Here is a 22,684-nt window from a genome sequence, read left to right as displayed (position 1 = left end):
TGTAAATACTTCACTATGTATCTCCTTCCTAAAAACCAGGACATTATCTTATGTAATTACATTCTATTATATAATTAAAATACATTTATCATAATCAAGAAATTCTAGAGTATATTATAGATTTTAATTTTAAAATGTACTAGGTATTAATTATTTGTTAATGGATTAATCATGGATTTGCAACTTAATGACCATAATCCAGAGCATTCTTTCTTTGTGGAAATTATTGGCATATTCTCAAGGAGAAAATATCAAGTTCTAGGAGGCATGTCTTGCAAATTCATCATTTAACACAAACTACAATTCCCAGAAAACCCAGGGCTTGCTTGGGTCTTCAGTGAGGTCCTCAGATTTTGACAATTTAAAGACTGATGGCAAAACTTGTCCCCGCTTCTTCTTGTTTTTCTATTTTTTTCTTAATAGTCTTGACTCTGGAGTCCATTAACATTTCCATTGAACGACATCTTCTTTCATCATCAATTCAGCTATCAATTAGTTTGTTGGTGTAGATATTGTTGATGTATTTCTTAATGTATAAGATGAGAGATCCCTGGGGGTTTAGTGGTTTAGCTCCTGCCTTTGGCCCAGTGCGTGATCCTGGAGTCTCGGGATCTAATTCCACATGGGACTTCTTGCATGGAGGCTGCTTCTCCCTCTGCCTGTGTCTCTGCCTCTCTCTCTCTGTCTGTCTGTCTCTCTCTCTCTCTGCATCTTTCATGAATAAATAAATAAAATCTTTAAAAAAGGATGAAACAACTTACTATTCCATTTTGAATTATTTTTTATTCCTTAAGCTAAATTTTTTGAGAAAATGTGTCTAGCACTATACCTTTCACATAATACTTTTAAAAATAAAGATGGATAAAAGGCATCCCTCCTCTTAAGGACCTTCAAAATTAATAAGAAGATAGTCTTCTTGTATAAGAATTTATCTTATGTGTAGAAGAGAGTACAAGTATACTAGGGAGTTTGATGAGGGAAAAGTCATTTCTACTTGGGTGATCAGAGAAGGGTTTTTGAAAGAGCTGTCTTTTGAGATATGTCACAAAAGACATGTAGGGTTTCTATAGATGTTAATAGATGGACAGAACACTGAAAGGGATATTTGTGCAATGTTAATGGGTAGAAAAATGCTAGGTAAATTAAAGATATTGAAGAGTCTGATGAACAGATAGTTTAACGTGGGCAATAAAGAAGAATACTACTAGAACAATATGAAGGGCCATAAATAACTAGCTAAAGAATTTGGATATTTGTGAGTATAGGGGACAATTGAACATTATTTTATATTTTTAATAGATAATATATATATACATGGCTCAAAATTAGGAAAAAACTCTCTATTCTATCCTGGTCTGTCATCTGCTAAGTTGTCACCTCTTAACCATAAGTGAATATTGTAATTGGTGTCTTAAGAATTCTATGAACATATAAGAAATAGCAATATAAATAATCAATTCCCCTTATTTTGGGAGCATATTATATGTCCTTTCTGCACCTTGCTTTTTGCATTAAGAATATTTCTTTTTTTTTTTTTTTTAAGATTTTATTTATTTATCCATGAGAGACACAGTGAGAGGCAGAGACAGGCAGGAGGAGAAGCAGGCTCCTCACCAGGAGCCCGAAGCCGAATTCAATCCGTGGACCCAGGACCACGCTCTGAGATGAAGGAAGATGCTCAACCACTGAGCCACCCAGGCATCCTTTTTTTCATTAAGAATATTTCTTAAAGGGGATCCCTGGGTGGCGCAGCGGTTTGGCGCCTGCCTTTGGCCCAGGGCGCGATCCTGGAGACCCGGGATCAAATCCCACATCGGGCTCCAGGTGCATGGAGCCTGCTTCTCCCTCTGCCTGTGTCTCTGCCTCTCTCTCTCTCTCTGTGACTATCATAAATAAATAAAAAAATTTAAAAAAAAGAATATTTCTTAAAGAGTTTTTCATACTAATACATATAGAGATTATCATTACTTATTATAATTACAGAATATTTCATCAAAGGGAAGTATGATAACATTGTATTGATGATCATTCCAGAATTTTGCAATGTATCTTTTTCTGTCAGGAATATATTTACGTAAGTCATTTCACATGTAAGTACTTATTTAGGATAACTTTCCTAAAGCCTAATTAATTGGAAATGCATATATGCATTTCTTACTTTGGTAGATATTATCAAGTTGTCAATAGATAGACATGTACCAATTTATATTCCAATCATGGGTTCACATGAATAAGAACACTATTTCTCTATATGTTTGCAAAAGCTTGTTATCAAATGATGTATGATTCTGACAGGTAGAAGAATATTATCACACTTACAGGTTTAATTATAGTTTTCTTATTTTGAGTGAACACTTCAATATTCTTTCAAATGTTTAAAAGAATTTACTTATCAATAAATTATGTGCTTGCCTATTTCTCTCTTGGGTTGTGAATATTTTGCTCATATATTTCTAGAAACACTTCCTGTATTAGAGAAATTATACTATATAAGGAGTAACTATTGTTTCTCAATTGATCACTTATATTTTCACTTTGTTTTTCTGTACCATTTTTTAAAATAAGTTTATTTTTAATGTATTCACATTTATCCATCATTAATCATATGACTTCTGGACTTCTACTCATAATTAAATAGACCTTAACTACTTCCAGGTCATTAAGGAAATTTCCCATGTTTTCTTCTACAGCCTGAATGGTTTAATTTTTCTTTTTTGTTTGTTTGTTTGTTTGTTTGTTTTTTGTTTTCCAAGAGAGATGACTCAGTTTATTATTCTCCAACCTAACTCCATCTTTCCCACTTTAGGCTCCAACATTACACACAGCTGCCACACCCACCCCCATAACAGCTAAGCCCCTGGGAGGTAAAGAAGGTAAATCACAAAGTCTGAAAGCCTGAGAAACGCCAAGGTTATATAGCTCTCAAAAAAGGAAACAAACTGCAAGAAGGCCTCAGTGACTGGTCACAGTTTGTGTAAGGTGGGCAATACTCCCTTGACCTGGCCAAATGCAATACATTCTCATCCACCACATGAAGGTGCTGCAGCGGGTTGGAGACATACAGTGTCCGTCTGGTTCAGGGCCCTGATGCCCTCATGAGGGCTCAGGCTCCGGCAGCTTTGGCCTCAACCTCCAGCTCATCTAGGAAACTCTCCTGGGACACGGAATAGATGGTGTAACCATAAATAGCTAACACCAGGGCCCCGATCGATACCCAGGCTGGTCAGGATGTTCCGGGTCGCCTTTGGGGCGGACTCTTCTGCCACTGGGTAAGCTGCACCTGCCGCATGAATTGCAGGTGCGTGGGAGTCCGCTTCTCTCGAGTCGGGTCGATGCGCTGAGCCATGAGAGTTCACCAGCTCCAGGCCCTGCCATGTTGCTGCTCCACCCTTCCGTCCTGGTTTAATTTTTCTGCAGTCAATGTCTTAATCTGTTGGAAGTAATTTTATTATAAATAATGAAAGGTATGGATTCACTCATATTTTCCTGCAACGTTGCAACTCATTTTCCTTCACTGACTGGAAATTTAGTATTTATCTCTTTCTGGATTTTCTATAATTTTCCATTTACCATCTCTCTGTTCATGTATGATATTTTATATTTCACTTCTGGAGTATTAGTACCAAATGGCCTATCATGTTTTAAAGGATTAATTAGAATAAAAAAAGACAGTGAGTAATAAATATCTGAAATATTGTGATGGCAGGAATAGAATGGACATAATTTGGGAAAGGTATTGTGGTGAGAAAATGTACACCATTTGCCAATGATTGTGTATTAATTAGGGAAAGATCAAGGAAGAGTACAGACTGAAGTTTCAAACCTAGGAGATTAAAATAGGTATAACAAATAGAAAAATCTCCAGATTTGTGGGATTTTGTTTGAAAAAATAAAACAAGTCCAAGTTTTCTCAAGAACTAAGGGATTCAGTAAAATTCCTGCATGGTCTAACAAAAATATTTATTGTTGGGCAGCCCGGGGGGCTCGGCAGTTTAGCGCGGCCTTCAGCCCAGGGCTGATTCTGGAGACCCGTGGAGATCGAGTCCCACGTCAGGCTCCCTGCATGGAGCCTGCTTCTCCCTCTGCCTGTGTCTCTGCCTCTCTCTCTCTCTCTGTGTATTCTCATGAATAAATAAATAAAATCTTAAAAAAAAAATCTTTATTGCTCTTCTCTAATGGGCACATTTATTTACACCCTTGGTTCTTCATTGTATCTCATATATCTTGCTTATAGCTGATAGTAAAGGAAAGTCTACCTCTGTAATGAAGAGATTACATATCAAAAAGTAAATAGGTAAAGTTTTCAGCTCTGGTCAATTCATGCTTTCCATATACTAGCGAGAAACCACATTCTTTCTGCTCTCTACTCTGCAATCCACTCATCAGCTTCCTCAAGTATCCGGTTCCCCTGGTAATGGTTGCCATGAGGAAGTAAAGAGTGCTAAAGGGTTTCACATACAAATCTAGTGAATAAAAGTGAAGGAGTATTACCCTTTTATGAATAAGTCTTTTGCTTCAATATAATTGAGAGAAATTAAACTATCTACTTATCCCTGGATAACAATTGGACAAATCCATGTACTGATTGACTTAGGTCTAATTTCTGAAGTAATAATGAGCAATGGAAAGAATTTGCCAGAATTGCCTTAGAGGAATTAGGTTCAATTCTGAATCTAGGAAATAAGAGCAGCCCTTTCCAAGTCACAGGGACTATTCACACATCTGAATGAAGTTAGGATCTTATTAACAAATTTCTTAGGAAATCTCTACGTGGTTTAGGCAACCAGCATGTCCATTACACTTTGTTTTTTTTAAGACTTTTATTAGAGGGATTCACTTCATGTTCCACTCCGTATTTGCAGTTGATCTTTAGTTTACTATATACTTACTAAAATTTATCTGTGTGAGAATTGGTTTTGTAGCTCTAATTTCTGTGTTTCCAGAATGGAAGCTAAACTACCTAGTAACCTAAGATTTTGATTAAACATATCTGTTGTAATTGTAGAAATGACTTGGAAAACTAATGACTTTATCATGATATAAAAGTGAAATGGGTTACTGTGGGAATCCACGTTTTTTGTTATGATCTATATTAGGACAGGTTTCTTAAGATTTGTTCAATTTAAAGCTCTAATTAAAATGGTGAACACTACTACAGAGGAATTACTGTTAGGAATGTATTTGTTTTTATTTTTTTATTTTTTTTCCTTTTTATTTTTTTTAAATAAATTAATTTTTTATTGGTGTTCAATTTACCAACATACAGATAACACCCAGTGCTCATCCCGTCAAGTGCCCCCCTCAGTGCCCGTCACCCATTCACCCCCAACCCCTGCCCTCCTCCCCTTCCATCACCCCTAGTTCATTTCCCAGAGTTAGGAGTCTTTATGTTCTGTCTCCCTTTCTGATATTTCCCACACATTTCTTCTCCCTTCCCTTATATTCCCTTTCACTATTATTTATATTCCCCAAATGAATGAGAACATACACTGTTTGTCCTTCTCCGATTGACTTACTTCACTCAGCATAATACCCTCCAGTTCCATCCACATTGAAGCAAATGGTGGGTATTTGTCGTTTCTAATGGCTGAGGAATATTCCATTGTATACATAAACCACATCTTCTTTATCCATTCATCTTTCGATGGACACCGAGGCTCCTTCCACAGTTTGGCTATTGTGGCCATTGCTGCTAGAAACATCGGGGTGCAGGTGTCCTGGCGTTTCATTGCATCTGAATCTTTGGGTAAATCCCCAACAGTGCAATTGCTGGGTCCTGGGCAGATCTATTTTTAACTCTTTGAGGAACCCCCACACTGTTTTCCAGAGTAGCTGCACCAGTTCACATTCCCACCAACAGTGCAAGAGGGTTCCCCTTTCTCCATCCACATCCTCTCCAACATTTGTGGTTTCCTGCCTTGTTAATTTGCCCCATTCTCACTGGTGTGAGGTGGTATCTCATTGTGGTTTTGATTTGTATTTCCCTGATGGCAAGTGATGCAGAGCATTTTCTCATGTGCTTGTTGGCCATGTCTATGTCTTCCTCTGTGAGATTTCTCTTCATGTCTTTTGCCCATTTCATGATTGGATTGTTTGTTTCTTTGGTGTTGAGTTTAAGAAGTTCTTTATAGATCTTGGGATGTCCACTCTCACCACTGCTATTCAACATAGTACTAGAAGTCCTAGCCTCAGCAATCAGACAACAAAAAGACATTAAAGGCATTCAAATTGGCAAAGAAGTCAAACTCTCCCTCTTCACCAATGACATGATACTCTACATAGAAAAACCAAAAGCCTCCACCCCAAGATTGCTAGAACTCATACAGCAATTTGGTAGCGTGGCAGGATACAAAATCAATGCCCAGAAATCAATGGCATTTCTATACACTAACAATGATACTGAAGAAAGAGAAATTAAGGAGTCAATCCCATTTACAATTGCACCCAAAAGCCTAAGATACCTAGGAATAAACCTAACCAAAGAGGTAAAGGATCTATACCCTAAAAACTATAGAACACTTCTGAAAGAAATGGAGGAAGACACAAAGAGATGGAAAAATATTCCATGCTCATGGATTGGCAGAATTAATATTGTGAAAATGTCTATGTTACCCAGGGCAATTTACATGTTTAATGCAATCCCTATCAAAATACCATGGACTTTCTTCAGAGAGTTAGAACAAATTATTTTAAGCTTTGTGTGGAATCAGAAAAGACCCCGAATAGCCAGGGGAATTCTACAAAAGAAAACCAGAGCTGGGGGCATCACAATGCCAGATTTCAGGTTGTACTACAAAGCTGTGGTCATCAAGACAGTGTGGTACTGGCACAAAAACAGACACATAGATCAATGGAACAGAATAGAGAACCCAGAAGTGGACCCTGAACTTTTTTATGGTCAACTAATATTCGATAAAGGAGGAAAGACTATCCATTGGAAGAAAGACAGTCTCTTCAATAAATGGTGCTGGGAAAATTGGACATCCACGTGCAGAAGAATGAAACTAGACCACTCTCTTTCACCATACACAAAGATAAACTCAAAATGGATGAAAGATCTAAATGTGAGACAAGATTCCATCAAAATCCTAGAGGACAACACAGGCAACACCCTTTTTGAACTCGGCCACAGTAACTTCTTGCAAGATACATCCACGAAGGCAAAAGAAACAAAAGCAAAAATGAACTATTGGGACTTCATCAAGATAAGAAGCTTTTGCACAGCAAAGGATACAGTCAACAAAACTAAAAGACAACCTACAGAATGGGAGAAGATATTTGCAAATGACGTATCAGGTAAAGGGCTAGTTTCCAAGATCTGTATTTGTTTTTAAAGGAAGGGATATTTTGATAGCGCTCAAAAAATGAATTTTATATTTTTATTACCCTAAATTCAGGTTTGATTATAAATGAAGTATTTTATATGGCCTCAGAATTCTCAGGTGGTAAACATTCTTTGTTGTTTTAATATAGCCTTTGAGAAGATTTAGCCTCTTTGTGTGTTCATCACTTCTAGTTGTCCTTTTAAAGTTCCTCTATTCTACAGGATTTTGAAGCATTTAGGTATAAGAGATAAGAAGCCAGTCAACTATCTATATTCTCCCTTTATTAGGGGGGACACCAAGAAAATAAAAAAGTTGTATCCTAATAATAATAAAAAAAAGTATATGTTTATCTTTGTTGCTATGGACTAAATAGTGCTCCCTCCTTCAAATTCATATGTTAAGCCTTAATTCCCATGTGATAAGGCCTTTAAAGAGGTAAGTAAGATAAAATGAGGTCATGAGAATAGGGCCCTAATCCAATAGGACTGTTTTCCCTATAAGAAGAGGAAGAGATGACAGGACACACATAGAGAAAAAGCAATGTGAGGACACAGTGAGGAGGTAGTCACCTGCAAGCCAAGGAGAGAGGCCTCGGGAGAAACCAAATCTGCTGACACTGTGATTCTGGATTTCCTATCCACAACTGTGACAAAAGAAGTTGCTTTCTATTTATTTATTTATTTATTTATTTATTTATTTATTTATTTAAGATTTTGTTTCTTTATTCATGAGAGACACAGAAAGAAGGCAGAGACACAGACAAAGGGAGAAGCAGACCCCTCTCAGGGAGCCGGATGTGGGACTCAATCCCCCATACTGGGATCACACCTTGCTGCTGAGCCACCCAGGCGTCCTGAAGTTTCTCTTTTTTTAAGTCAGTCTGTGATACTTTGCTATGGCAGCCTAGCAGACTAATACAGTCATAAATATATTAATAACAGGCTTCTTGGCAAACAAGCTAACAGTATTAGCTATTGGAAGAGTTCTTATCTATGGGGTGATTTTTAGCAAATACACCTGATTGCTTATCATTCCTTATGTTAAACAAATTTATAATCTATGTATATATGGGGCATAGATTCCTGGAAAATATGTTATATGATTAAATGAATATAAAATGGAAATGTTTCATAAATGATACTGTTTACTTTTAGTGTAAAGTAATGTACCAGAGCCTCTGATGCAGTAAGAAAAGACTCAGAGAGTCATGATCTCTCTCTGCTTCTCCCTAGGTCTCTAGCTTGTAGGTTCTTCTGTCATCAAAATGATTAGTAAATCCCTGGGTCATCAGAGTCTGATTTGACATTTTGATTCTTTGAATTATTTCACTGATAAAATTTGGGAGTTATTTTGTATAGAAAATATAGTTTCCTAGGTGAGTGGGTTGGAGTTTTTCTATGTTAATTTTATTTGGAGAAGAATATATGCCACAATTAGGTAATAATGAAACACAGAACAATGACTTTTCTGCATATCCATGGCATTAAAAGTGTTTACATGTAGGAATTAGACGAAGTGACTAAACTTCAACAATACACATCAGCTTAACTGGTAGAAACCTCCAATGAAGTAGACACACTTTGATTTTATGGTATAATCTACCAACGGTAAGATAGAAACCATTTTCAATTTTATTTTTTTAAATACTTTCTGTTTTCTTTTATTAAATAATTGTGTTGGAAGTGAGCTTGAGAGATCATATTTAAATAGTCTTGTAGATCAAGAGCTTCTGATTACACACATCAAAAAGAGAAAATTATTTAAACATAGAACATATCCAAGGGAAGCTTCTAAACATCTCAGTTACATATCACAAAGTCTAACAACCCTAACCATCAAAATAATATACTTACCATCTCAATATCAACTATTCCATGCTGTAAATGAAAAACATTTGTATCTCTTGTTTTCCGTGGACAGAAAGAACAGCTGCTCACCATTTGAAGTCCTCTCTTGTATTTATGTATTTGCATTCTATGCCAGTGACTTTTATATATACACACACACATATATACATATACACTTTTAATAATAAAAGTTATTATTCCATTATGGTGTCAGTTCACCTTGGTTGTTGTAAACTACTTTTATATAGTTACAGAAAGCATTACTTGCCTTTAAAACTATACTCATGACATTCACAGAGATTTTGAAAACAGTTTAATGAAATACACAAAGTGATTAACTGTATGAAAAAAAAAAAAAAAGAACCATACCATTTGGAAAGAACTGTATAGTGTTTGGATTTGTCACTAAAGATTTTTATCTTACCCACATCTCTATCCTTGACATGTTAGGCAGCTGTGAAACTGTACTATTCTTAAAAATTGTCATGGTTAAGGCAGTTCAACAACTTCCCCTGGCATTATAGGTAATGTTATTTACATTCAGAATACTCTATGTCTAAACTAAAATACTTAGCTGTAATTCAGGGCAGTTTTTTCCAGTTCCCCTTTCCCTCCCTCAACCCTCTGCAATATCCTGCAGTGTTGTTGTATTATGTACCTTCCTCCCCTAATTTTAATCTTTATGTAACAAGGATGTCATAGATGCAGTATCTTAAACCAAAGGTTTTGTTTTAATGGTGAAAATATCACCACACTGTGGAAGACCATTAAAAGAGGTATTTTTCATTGTGAGAGTCATTTTAGCATGAATCAAATCACATATGTGGTAGTCAGTTTTATTCTCTGACTATGCATACATATGCAATAACCTTGATCTCTGGGAGAACCTCCTTTTTTTCCCCTCAATTTTTACATTCTTGTTTTCACTTTCTTCTCAAAGAATTTTTTTGAGTAATAATTATGTTAGTTTGAAGAACATGAACTTTAGTTTATCAAAAGAGATTTCACGTAAAACATCTCTTTAGCCTTCTATAAACATTTGCACTAGGGAGAAAATATGTGAACTACCCAATCCTATTTTATTGGAGCCAAAGTTAGTTGTCTGTGTGTATGTATTCATGTGATATAAACTATTGTCTTTCCAAATCAGTGTGAAATTGTATGCTGATCTAAAATATAAAAATACATGTTGTTCTCATGAAATCCAGTATTTTTATTTTTTCCTGATAGTGGCATTATTGTAAAATTAAAAAAATAAACTGCAATTTTAGGAAGAAATTTGACTCTGCAACTAACTTAGCATGTGAACTTGACCACACTGATGAAGCTATAGTTGATTTTCTGTCTTAGTCTACTACATGAGAAAAGCAGCAGGTGAAAATTTAATGCTTGGCCATAAAGATTACCATACTGTAGGAGCCAAGAACAAGCTGCCCCAAGATAAGCCACTTTGGCATGAAAATTATCCTGAGCTAAAGGTAATTAAGACCCCATGTGCTCAAGAGAAACTTTTGCCCTTCCTTCAACTTCAATCTATAGTGGTGGGCAGGGGGAGGGTCTTTCACAGAATAATGGTTATTATCAGAGATAAATGTTATCTGAGTGACCTTTTTGTGGAGGCTGAGAAAATTAAGGCCATTCCATCTCAAGTTTAGCGTTAGCACAAGTACAGCCATCTCAGGCTCCTGTGAACAAGAGCTGTACTTTACCCTACTTCAGTTACAGGAAAAACCGCAGAATGCCCTTAACAGAAAGTCCCATAACAGAATGAGAACAGATCTTAAGAAACTCCCCACCCTTTCCCCCATATCGGAATGAAGAAATTCCTCCACCCCTTCTGGAAATCTCCTAGACCAGTCTATAAAAAACCCAGCTGTAACCCACTTCAGGGTCCAAGTCCCTGCTCCGCTGTGTTGGGTACACTTGGACCCAAGCTCCAGCTTGCTAATAAACCCTCGTGTGCTTTCATCGGTGTCGGCTCCTCGGTGGTTTTCTCGGATTTGCAATCTTGGGCACATTTTTTGGCCAGGCAAACATCTAATTACCAAATGTCTATCTGCTCTTCTAATTGCCCTAGGAATTGCATTTATTTCCTCTGAAGTCCTGGATCCTTAGACATATACACATTTTCCCTGAATGTCTTTGGAATTTCCATGTCTATGTGAATTTTCCACAGGTATGCTATTAAACTTGATTTTCTCCTGTTAATCTGTCTGATATTGATTGGATTCTTAGTCTAGCTAGAAGGAACTTTAAAGGGACAAATTCTTGCTTCCTTTCAATATCATACTCCTAAGTGTTTTAATATGGAGACATTTAATACTCCTTTTATTTTTGGTCTGGATTTAAAATTTGTATTCCAAAATGAATAAAAATAAAACTACTTTTTTCAACAAAAATGTATTGTGCCAATCATGCCGATCAATGCTATTGCTTGAAAGGGGAGTAGAATTTGTTACCCCAAAATATGTCATTTTGGCATGAGCATTATTTCAAGCTAAAGACTATCAAAACCCAGCAGATTCAGGAAAAGAGCTTTGCCTCCCCCTTCAACTGCCTAAATTAATGCTGGAAAAGGAAGAGAGCTATTACCATACATTCTCTTTTATCTAAGAAAGTTGTTTATATAACAGAGCAACCTTTGTTTTTTAAACATCTGCTTTCTCCTTACTATGAATGGCCTCAAGTGTCCAAATCTTTCAATATTTTTTTATAAACATCTCAAAATCAATTCTAAATGTCTAAATGAAGAGGGTTTTTGTTTTGTTTTGGTTTGGTTTTTTTGACCTTAAACCGGCTTTGGAACTTTCCAAAGGGTCTATGGGACAGAGCAAAAGGTGTGTATTCTCTCTTTATAAGAAGGAAGATGTTACACTAGGTTTATTCAATAAGTTTAATTACATGGGAAGCGCTGTCAAATAAGAAGCAACACTAAGCCTTTTTTATGTCGTACTTTACAGGGATGTATGCATTTTAGAAATTGTATGAAATTCTAAATTGTATGAAATTTAGAAATTGTATGAAATTATTATGTCCTGGTATAAAATTAAAACTTACATTTCTAGTTTTTTAAAAATATGGTATGTCACAGAAGTAACCAAATGTTTTTTTGTCAATTTCATTATCATGTCAAATGCATTACCTGGTCTTTAACAGTCGACATTGTAAAGGTTTTTGTTATTGTTTACGGTTATTGTTTTACACTGATGCCTATGCGAAAATGTTCTTGTAAAAGTGCTTCAGTCAAGGGAATTCATGGAAAGGCCTCTGGCAAACATAAGTTTCTGAAAGTTTTAAGATCATAAAACTAAAGTGGGTAAGAATTTTTCAGAACTAATGGTAAAAATGGATTCAACAAATGAGGGGTGCCTGGGTGGCTCAATCTGCTGAGCATCAGACTCTTGATTTTGAGTCATGTCATGATCTCATGGGCCATGGGATCAAACTGCATCAGATTCTGCACTCAGCATGGAGTCTGCTCAAGATTCTTTCCCTCTGCCCCTCCCTCAACTCGAGCATTCTCTATTTCTCTCTCTCAAATAAATACACATAATCTTTAAAAAAAAAAAAAAAGAACAAGAAGGAATTAATGGGACTGAGTGAATTGATAAGTTGGTTATAATTGTTATGACCTTTCTGTTTGAAACATTGCTGATTCTTTAATGATTTTCCAGACTAAAGGAAATTTTTTCTCTTAAGCTACCCATTTTTTAAGCTATCAATGTTTTAAGCTACCTATATTTTAGATCAACTTGGTTAAGTGCACCTTTGTAAACAAAGCTGAAACAGTGACCTTATCTCCCTGCCTGATCCCTCTAGGATTTGGAAAATCTTAGTAAGAAAATATTATTTCATGGCTATATATTTATTTGCATAAATTCATTAAGAATCTGTTCTCCTTGTAAGAGGACAAAATTGGAAACAATGGTTATATTACCAAAGCTTTGACTGGAATGTAATATTTGAGAGAGATGAGCATGAATCAAATATGCCAGACAGCTTTAAGGTAACTATGGTTGACTTTGTGGAGCCAATAAAGGTGAATAAGGAAGGTCACTTTCTCGTAGGCACAAGAACCTTGGGATATATTTGGGACCTTAAAGAGAATTCACACAAATCTATACATATTGCAGGTGAAGTCTGAGAGCAAGTCCTTGGTTTGGCTTCCTGGTCCCAAGAGGTTTTTGAAAGTTCAATCTGAGATTCCCTATGAAAAAGTTCCAGCAAAGCACACTTCGAGTCTATAGGGCCAATTACTATTCTTGCTACATGAATGTAAATAATCAGGCCTCGTTTATCAAAACTAGATTTATTTTGCAAACAAATTAGTGATAATTTGGCTATTTTTGGCCAAAATGAAGGTGATGTTAGGGAGAAAAATTATGTGTCAGCCCCATATCTTATGGATATTAGAATCTAATACTGTTCATTGGCTTTGAGGTTTTGCTTTACTTGTAAACTGACTGGATCCTGAATTCTTCCAGTTTCTTCCAATATTGGCTATGACACTTCAAACTAATGCTCCCAGTATCCCCAATACCACCCTATTCTTTTGACTTAGAATCACTAAGAACTAAAACTGCCCTTTTTCCTGAAACACTGCAAATTGAAGCTAAAATCGTGATATAAACTTTAGAGAAATGACACAGTAACTTTTGTTCACACAGCCTTCTTTGGGCCATTCAGAAAGTTTACCCGTGTACCCGAGGACATCATCAAAGACATTCAAACTGTGGACTAGAAAAATCTGTCAGATTGCCACTGCCTGCCCTCATTCTATTTGAAGATGCTTTGAGCATGACATCTAGAAATCTTGACTGGCAGCTCTCAGGACTCATTCACTGGGTTTAAATTTGCCCCAACCATTACCCTTTGTGTTTCAAAATAAAAGAATTTCCATTGAAATGCCACTTATTAATTACCTGACCACTTACACGATATAGGCCTCACTTTGGGAGACCAGTGGCATCACTTTCTTCTGAAATGAAACACAATTGTTTAACTGAACTGACCTATTCTCAACACAGACTGGTCTAATGAGATATGGAGCAATCTCTCAATTTAACTTCTGTACTGTGAAACTTCTTTTTTGAAGTTTCGAAGGCAGGACTGAAGAGGAGCAGAATTTGTCACCTCATAGTAGGTCACTTTGGCATGAGCATTATTTTGAGCTGAAGGCAATCAAAATCCAGTAGATTCAGGAAAAGCTCTTTATCTCTCCCAGCCCAAATGCCTAAATTTACACTGTAAATGGGTCTTGTACCGGGAAGAGAGCTGTTGTTAGGGATTTCTTTTTACCTAAGAAACTTACCTGAAGAGAGCAACCTTTGTTTTCCAAACATCTCCTTTTACCTTCCTGTGAATAATGGCCTTCCTTCTGCTTTCTAATCCTAGACCTGTAACTCTTTCCTAAACATAAGTCTCAATTACCTGGCTGCCTATTGGGTCCCATATTGTTATGAAGCTCATGTACATATAAAATGTTTTTTTCCTGTTAATCTTCCACCCATTTAATAATTAGACCAGCCAAATAACTTAGAAGGAAAGAAGGGAAAACTTTTCTGACCCTATGCTTGTCTTAGATGTAGGTCATATCACACAGCTTCTTGCCTTAAGAATCTTATCACCTGGTAAGTAAAATAAAACAGGTATACAGGTAACTGCCAGTAGGAAGCATTACATTACATGTCCTAAACAAAAGATAGGAAGAGAACTAAGAAGGGTCCATGCAAATGCTAAAATGCTAAGGAGGCTCAGATGTCAGGTGGTGGCGAAGGGAGTAAATAAACTGTACAAGTTTCAAATGAATTAAAACGAATAGGAATCAAGTGAATTGCAAGGATTTAGGATAGATTCATGAAACAAACCTGTATTCATGGGATCTTTCAATTTTTGAGAACATATTACATTTGAATATCTTTCCTTAGTGGTGTGTGTGAATAATCTGTTTAAAATAATTACAATAAAACTTTCATTAAGATCTTGGATTTTTGTTCATCGTAGAAAACAACAACAGAATTATATGTCCTGCGCATAACTACGTGCAATTTTGGAAACAACATACAAGGAGATTCTCTGAGCTGTTAGAAACAAAGGATAGCTTTTTTTTCTTTCTTCTCTTACTTCCATTAATGTTGACTTTTCTTGTTTAAAGCTATAAGAAATATTCTGAATACTAATGTGACAAAATCAGATGCAATCCCCAAATACCATATTTGCTTAATGATAAATACCTAGTCCTTATTACCTTTAAGAAAATTTAGACAATTCTCTTTGTCCTGTAGCCTTGGGGTAGTGAGGAAAGTTAGGCATAGTATTTTAATGTTCATTCCTCTTTTGCTGTTAGCTATCATTAATCCCTAATGCCTGGAACGGCATAAATTTCTTCTACAAAGGAAGCCCACAGGTCGTTTTTATTTGGAGCACTTTTTTTTCTATGTGCCACAATATATTCCATTATGTATTACCTCGTCTGAATGCAAAACTGTTTTATATGCAGATTTAAGGTAATGAGCACTCAAGTTTAAAAAATGGTTCTGGTATCCTGTAGCTTCTCAATAATAATATACTCTTACATTCCAACAGAGAAGGATGGATTATGGGTTTTTCAATTTGCATCAGGCATATTAATTGCCGAGTAGGGCTTCCACATAAAATATCAATGTACTGGAACAAACTGTTAATGTACCAGAATATGAACACTTACACTCGGTTCTGGAACTTTCAAAGGAATCATCCTTTTTTTTCCTTCTCTCTCTTTCTCTCTCTCTCTCTCTTGTTTTTATACCTCTGGAGATGGTCGAGTTTTTTAGTCAGTGAATGAGAACTATGTAACCTCTGTTTCTCTGAAAAATCCCTAATTAGATTAAGTGCAGTAGGGCTTTTCTAGTCATTCTGCTGGGGAACAATACAACAAGCCATTAGGGAAAGAGAATAATTTAGAGGATCTGGAGGAAACTTTATTTTAGAGTTGCTTTGAAGAAACATGACATGGAAGATCAACTTTATGTTGTAGTTGGAGGCAGAGAAGCACACTCAACTTTTATTTGCATTATATTTCTCAACTGTGAAGAAAATACCTAAAACTAGTAAAACTGTAATTGGAAGTTTTATAAGTAATTTTCAGCTGAGGTTTGGCACTGTGGGCTTAATTATAGAAAACTGTGTATTATGTGCGTTACTGCATGGAAGTACTTGAATTATGGGTTGTCTTGTAGGCATAAAATTGTGAATGTCCATTTAAAAAAATTGTAACAAACTCCTTGTGCTTTATCTTTTTTAAAAGGTTGGATAACTAATCTAAATTACAGATACAGATTGGTTAGGTTAGAATACAGATTTGAATATTTAAAAGTATGTGTTCTATATTTTATAATGTGGATGTTTTCTTATGCTGAAAAGATAAAGCAGCAGGAAGAAATAGTTTGAGGTTTAAAGGCACAGACTACATTTTTTTTTTGTAGGCTGTACATAGTATGTAAATTCTAAGTAATTGATGAATATTCATTGAATAAAATTCTCATCTATTGTATCCTAAATTGTCACTTCTTTTACAGTTATTTTATCCCATGTTCTTTTTGATGCTTAATGAAATTTGTAATTTTATTATGCTCAAACAGCAGTAAAATGGGAACCCACTTCTTAAAACCATTCTGAGAAAGACAATATTTGAGTTTGCATGCCACAGCTATCAGCAAAGAATTATTTCACTAGGAAAGAGAAGAAATACCACCCACATAATCCAACAGGAGACCTGATTCATTTTGTGTCTGGAGCAATCTGCACAATGTTACAAACTGAAATGAATTTCCTTTTCAATCTTCAGGTGAAAAAAATAGTGAGAATGCCCTGCCTTCCCAATTGATGTAAATTTCTCTTCTTACCTCTTAAGAAATCATGTGTGTTTGTTTTATTTTGCAATGGTAGCTTTGACCTCATAGCTGTTAAAAGGCTCAGGGTGTCATGGGTCAAAAACTAAGGCAAGATAGACTTTTCTCAGCACTAAAACACAACCTAATCTATGGTAAAAGTAATTTTGATACTGTTTAAAGAAATAGCCTTGGGCAACATGAATGTTCTTTTGCTGTAGCATGCTGGCTGAAAAACAGGCATAGATACATGCTCAATGAAGAGACCCCGGTAAATCACTAGCATATAAACTGTGCATCTGTTAGGTGCTAACATTTTGAGAAATGATGAAAGTGTGTTGTTCTCATTTTGTATTACATAGAGTGGGTGTATTTTAAACTCAAGGAATTTGATTTCTAGTAGGAAAGCCAAATAAAGTGTTGCAATTGTTTTATTTATGGGCAGTTCTTTCAACTGAATTCCTTTTATTTCCTATTTTTTTTCTCCTTGTTTGAAACGCCACATAACACAAGATGCTGCTTGTTTTGTGTGCCTTTTTATATTGTGAACAAAGATGGAAAATAGGTTCAAATACCTCATTCAAAAATGTTTTACTTAATTTCATCAGTGGACAAGATAACATCATGTTTTCTGAATTTGTTTTTCTTGGTAAACATCACTAAAAAAAGTTTAATCCTTATGAAGAATACCATAAGTCTTAATTTGATACCTATAGAGGTTTAAGTTTTTTATGAACTTCTACTATTTAATGAAAATTGCTTTGGATCATAATATTTTTAGAGGTAGTGATTAAATGCACTTACCCCTCCTCCTGATACATCTACCTTCTATGTTCTTAGATAAAAATCAAATGAAAATTAATCTCACGTTCTAAGTGATGTTAACTGGATTCAGGGATCTTATGATGTCCTTTACTTCCTTTGAGGCATCATTTGGCAACACAAGTACAATTCCAGCATAGCTGCTGATTTTTAGTTGCAGTTTTTATTTTTTAATTCTTGTGGGGAGAGGGATTTAATCTCTCAAACTTCGTTGGTAAATTACATTGATGAATGCATTTTGACAGGAAGCTTTACTGAAATGAAAAGGACTCATGTGTAAGGGTGGGAATAACTATTCTAAGAGCTTTTTCATGGTGCTCGTTACCAGGGAAACCACTGCTTTGTCTGTACGTGTTTGGAATGGCTGCCTCATTAGAACTCAGGCTCCCAGACAGTCACTTTGTGGTCCTGATGAAATGAAAGGGATGAACCTATTTTAGTTGATTAACTCCAAATTAAGAAAAATAGCATACTTAAAAGACAGATTTCCAAAAGCTAAACATATGGAATTATGGGGAAACTGTAAAGGTAATATTGATTAGGCCTTTTTAGCCACTTCCGTGGCTAAATTTTATTTATATTTTTATTTTTTTCTTTCCCTTTGCCTATTTATAAATTTATGGAAGAATAAGCAGTGGAATATTATATATTAACAACTGCCAAATAAACATTGGATGTGATAGATCCTGGTAGTTGCACAAATATGTACATACTTCTTTTATTAACAATTCATTTTTTCCTTGCAGTGACTGGTCTATGTCATAGCTACAATATTATCACAGCAGACTGAATTCATTGACTCGGGCATAAAGGTATTGAAAAGCTGTGTCAGAAACCCACATTGGGGTAGTATTCATTTTTCTTTAAACAAAGCAGTGTCATACCCAGAAATTATATGGGCCGATATTAACAGCACAGAAGGCAATATAACTTTGATGATTGCTCTAAGCTTAAATATAGTAAAAAAAAAAAAAAAAGATAGCAAGCAGGCATGAAAACATTTCAAGTTCAAGGAAGCTCAAACTCGCAAGTAATGCTACTTCTTCCTGCATCTTATTATGAGTCAAATTTCCTTCGGCAATTCGTTGGCACTTAAAATTTCTGTGCCTGACTCATGACAAAGAGATAAAGCGGCAGATTTATAGGGTCTTTTCTTTCAAAAACAAGTTATATAAATTTCTTGTTTTGCCATTCTGTATAAGTATCCTCAAGGTACTAGAATCTTAAATATTCTCATCTAATGATTTATCCTGAAGGAAAAAAGACTCACGAAATCCAAAGAAAAATTTTGCCCCACCAGATTTTTTAAATCCCTATTGTTCAAATAAATTAGCTTTAATCAAATTAACAATATTGATTTTTTTCCTGTAGTACAATTTCAGAAAGAGCAATATCAAAATGATCTCCTGAACTTTGCAAGCTTAGTTTTGTCTGGAAAGTATCAAAAATTTGGTTTTATACATGTTAAACATAAAATGGCTATTAGAAATTCAAGAGGAGATGCTATTAAGGAATCTTTCACAAAGGTAGAATGCACAAGACTTGGTTTTTAATTGAGTGGAGAATGAGAGGAAGGTGGGGATAAATTCAGGATTTATCATGACTCCCAGGCCTGAATGAGTAAAAGGTATTTACTACCTTTATAGTCATTCATTGAGATTGGAGCTACTACAGTAATGGTTCTCAGTCCTGGCTACCCATGAACATCATCTGAGGAGCTTCTAAAAATACTAATACTTTGAAACCAATGTAACATTGTGTGTCAACTATACTTCAATTAAAAAAAAAATACTAATGCCTGAGATACAATATCAGGGATTTTATTTAATTGCTAAGGGGCTGGGTCTAGAACAATGTTTAAAAATTGCTCCCCTGCCAATTCTAATGTAAAGCTAGACTTTAGAACCTTGATATTAGAATCATTATCATGCTTCCTAACCTCATCTGAATATTAGAGGCACCTGAATTTTTTTTTCATCTCAATACACAGGTAGCAGCCCAGATTGATTAAACAGGCATCTGCGGAAAGTGGGGCCCAGAATTTTAAATTTCCCCAGGTGATTCCCACTGGAGTCAGGGTTGAGAGTCTTGACACTAGGGGAACAGTCGTTTAGGTGAAGGAGCTGGTGTTAAAAAGAAATGCTGGATTTGAATGGGCTCTGGTATACCCAGCTGGAGTACTTAGTAAACACTTGACTGTGAAACTGAGGCTGTAGAGGACAAGTCTAGATATAAAATGTGGATGACAGAAACATAGTTATAATAATGGTACATTGTAGAGGAAAGGGAATCACTGGGGCCCTTATAAAGAAAGAAGAAAAGGACCAAGAGCAAAAGCTCAGGAAACATGGACAATGGAGAGGAGGGAAGGAGAAAAGAACTAAAAACTGAGAAAAACAAAGGAAAGGATTTGGAAAGCTAAGACATCATGTACTCAGGTTATTCATATTCTCTCATTCCCCTCCCTCCCTCTGCCGCCTTCTTTGGCCTCTCTACTCCTTTTCTTCCTTCTTCATTCCTCTCCCCCTTTTTCACTCCCTCCCTATCTCTGTCTCTCTCTTTGGATATTTACTACCTCTTTCCAATCTAAATATTGCTTTTATCATGGTTAATATTTAGGTTATTAAATGTAAGTAATATGATTTCTAATACTTTGATATTTTTCACATCAGACTTCACATCAGAGAGCCAATCTCTTGGTTTATAGTGCCAATGACTATTCTTTGATTTATTTCATAAAAAAATCAATTCAAGGCCACTAGAGTGATTCAGTTGGTAAGCGTCTGCCTTCAGCTCAGGTCATGATCCTGGGATCTAGTCCTGGGACCTAGTCCTGAGTTTGGGAGTTTGGCTCCCTGCTCAGTGGGGAGCCTGCTTCTCTGCCTCTTCCTCTGCCCTCTCCCTCAAGTTCCCTCTCTCTCAAATAAGTAAATAAAATCTTTATTAAAAAAAATCAAATTTGAAACTTTAGCATTTCATATCTACTGAAACAATAGTCTATTTCAAGCAACCAGTATGCTCAATGTTTAAATCTCTTGTCCTTGTGTCATATTATCCCTGATGGGGACAAGTATTGGATATCTCCAACCAATCTCTTTTTCTCCTCTTATATCTTGATATCAGAGTGATATTGAAGAAAACTGTTTTTTTATGTAGATTATGATGCTCTAAATATCATCTTGTCACTATGCACTACTTAAAAAATCATTTTGATCAGTTAGCTTTCCCCACATAACTTATACATGTTTCATAAATATTTTAAAAATGAGTGTGTACGTGTTTTATGTGGTAGTGGGGTATTTCCTTAAAGTGGACGCTTCATTAAGCAGACAGAGTGATTCTTTGTTTAGCAAGTTTAGGGTGATAATTAAATGTTAAGAAATAATATAAATGTTGAAGAAATCATTACAATAGAACTGTAGGAGCCAAAATTTAATAAACTGTCTAAAAAAAGTATGTCTAGAATATACCACATTTCTGTCTAAAAAAAGTATGTCTAGAATATACCACATTTTGTTTAAAATCATTGTCCTAAGTTTTTTTGTCCAAAATATAAAAATTTGTAACCAAAAGCATTGTGACAGAAATACTGACAACTTTATAAGACATGGATTTGAAGGCAGAATTTAGATTGAGACACCTAATTGGGAAATAATTTTATGAATAAAAATGTTGGGAGTCGGGGTATCCCTGGGTGGCTCAGCGGTTTAGCACCTGCCTTCGGCCCAGGGCGTGATCCTGGAGTCCCGGGATCGAGTCCCGCGTCGGGCTCCTGGCATGGAGCCTGCTTTTCCCTCTGGCTCTGTCTCTGCCTCTCTCTCTGTCTGTTTCTCATGAATAATTTTTTTTTTAAGTCTTAAGAAAATAAATAAATAAAACAAAAATGTTGGGAGTAAAGGCATTGGATAAAAATCTTGAAAGTAAAAGTAGATAAGAGACAAATGAGAAAGAGGTTAAAGTGATAAGGGGTAGAACTCAGTCATAGATTAAATCTTATAGTAAAGATTAAAGAATGAAGTGAATGAAATCTCAGATTTCAAGTTATACTGCAAAGCTGTAGTAATCAAAATAGTATGGTACTGGCACAAAACTAGACACATAGATCCATGGAACAGAATAGAGAGCCAAGAAATAAACCCACAATTATATGGCCAATTACTCTAGGGCCACAGAGGCAAGAATATACAATAGGGAGAAGACAGTCTCTTTAACAAATGGTGTGGGGAAAATTGGACAGCCACATGCAAAAGAATAAAACTGAACCACTTTCTTGTACCACACACAAAAATAAACTCAGAATGGATTAAAGATCTAAATGTGAAATCTGAAACTATAAAGGTTCTAGAAGAAAATAGGCAGTAATTTCTTTGACATTGGATGTTGAAACATTTTTCTAGATATGTCTCCTCAGGCATGAGAAACAAAGACAAAATTAAACTATTAAGATTATACCAAAATTCAGGGATCCCTGGGTGGCACAGTGGTTTGGCGCCTGCCTTTGGCCCAGGGCGCGATCCTGGAGACCCGGGATCGAATCCCACGTCAGGCTCCCTGCATGGAGCCTGCTTCTCCCTCTGCCTGTGTCTCTGCCTCTCTCTCTCTCTCTCTGTGACTATCATAAATAAATAAAAATTAAAAAAAAAAAAAAAAGATTATACCAAAATTCAAAGCATTTGTACAGTGGAGGAAACCATCAACAGTTTGACATGACAACCTACTGAATGAGAAAAGATATATGCAAATGATATATACAATAAGGGGTTAATATCTAAAATGTACAAATAACTTATACAACCCATCAAACTTTCCCCTGACCAAAATC

The 22,684-nt window shown here is 35.7% G+C and overlaps 2 long non-coding RNA genes across 2 annotated transcripts; one reads left to right on the top strand and one right to left on the bottom strand.

Moving 5' to 3' along the window:
* Positions 1–2,112: 2,112 nt before the first annotated feature.
* Positions 2,113–18,184, bottom strand: LOC140639753 (uncharacterized). Its single transcript, XR_012036369.1, has 2 exons — positions 17,909–18,184; positions 2,113–3,430 (listed from the first exon to the last, which is right to left on the bottom strand). It is a non-coding gene; the product is annotated as an uncharacterized lncRNA (long non-coding RNA).
* LOC140639752 (uncharacterized) lies at positions 11,079–22,276 on the top strand. The gene is made up of 3 exons (XR_012036368.1): positions 11,079–11,348; positions 13,840–18,390; positions 18,609–22,276. It is a non-coding gene; the product is annotated as an uncharacterized lncRNA (long non-coding RNA).
* Positions 22,277–22,684: the final 408 nt, after the last annotated feature.

The sequence above is a fragment of the Canis lupus genome, chromosome 9 (assembly GCF_048164855.1).
Source record: "Canis lupus baileyi chromosome 9, mCanLup2.hap1, whole genome shotgun sequence".
In the NCBI taxonomy this organism is placed as follows: Eukaryota; Metazoa; Chordata; class Mammalia; order Carnivora; family Canidae; genus Canis; species Canis lupus.
The sequence above is the reverse complement of the archived record's forward strand: the minus strand, read 5'-3'. Positions and strand labels throughout refer to the sequence as shown.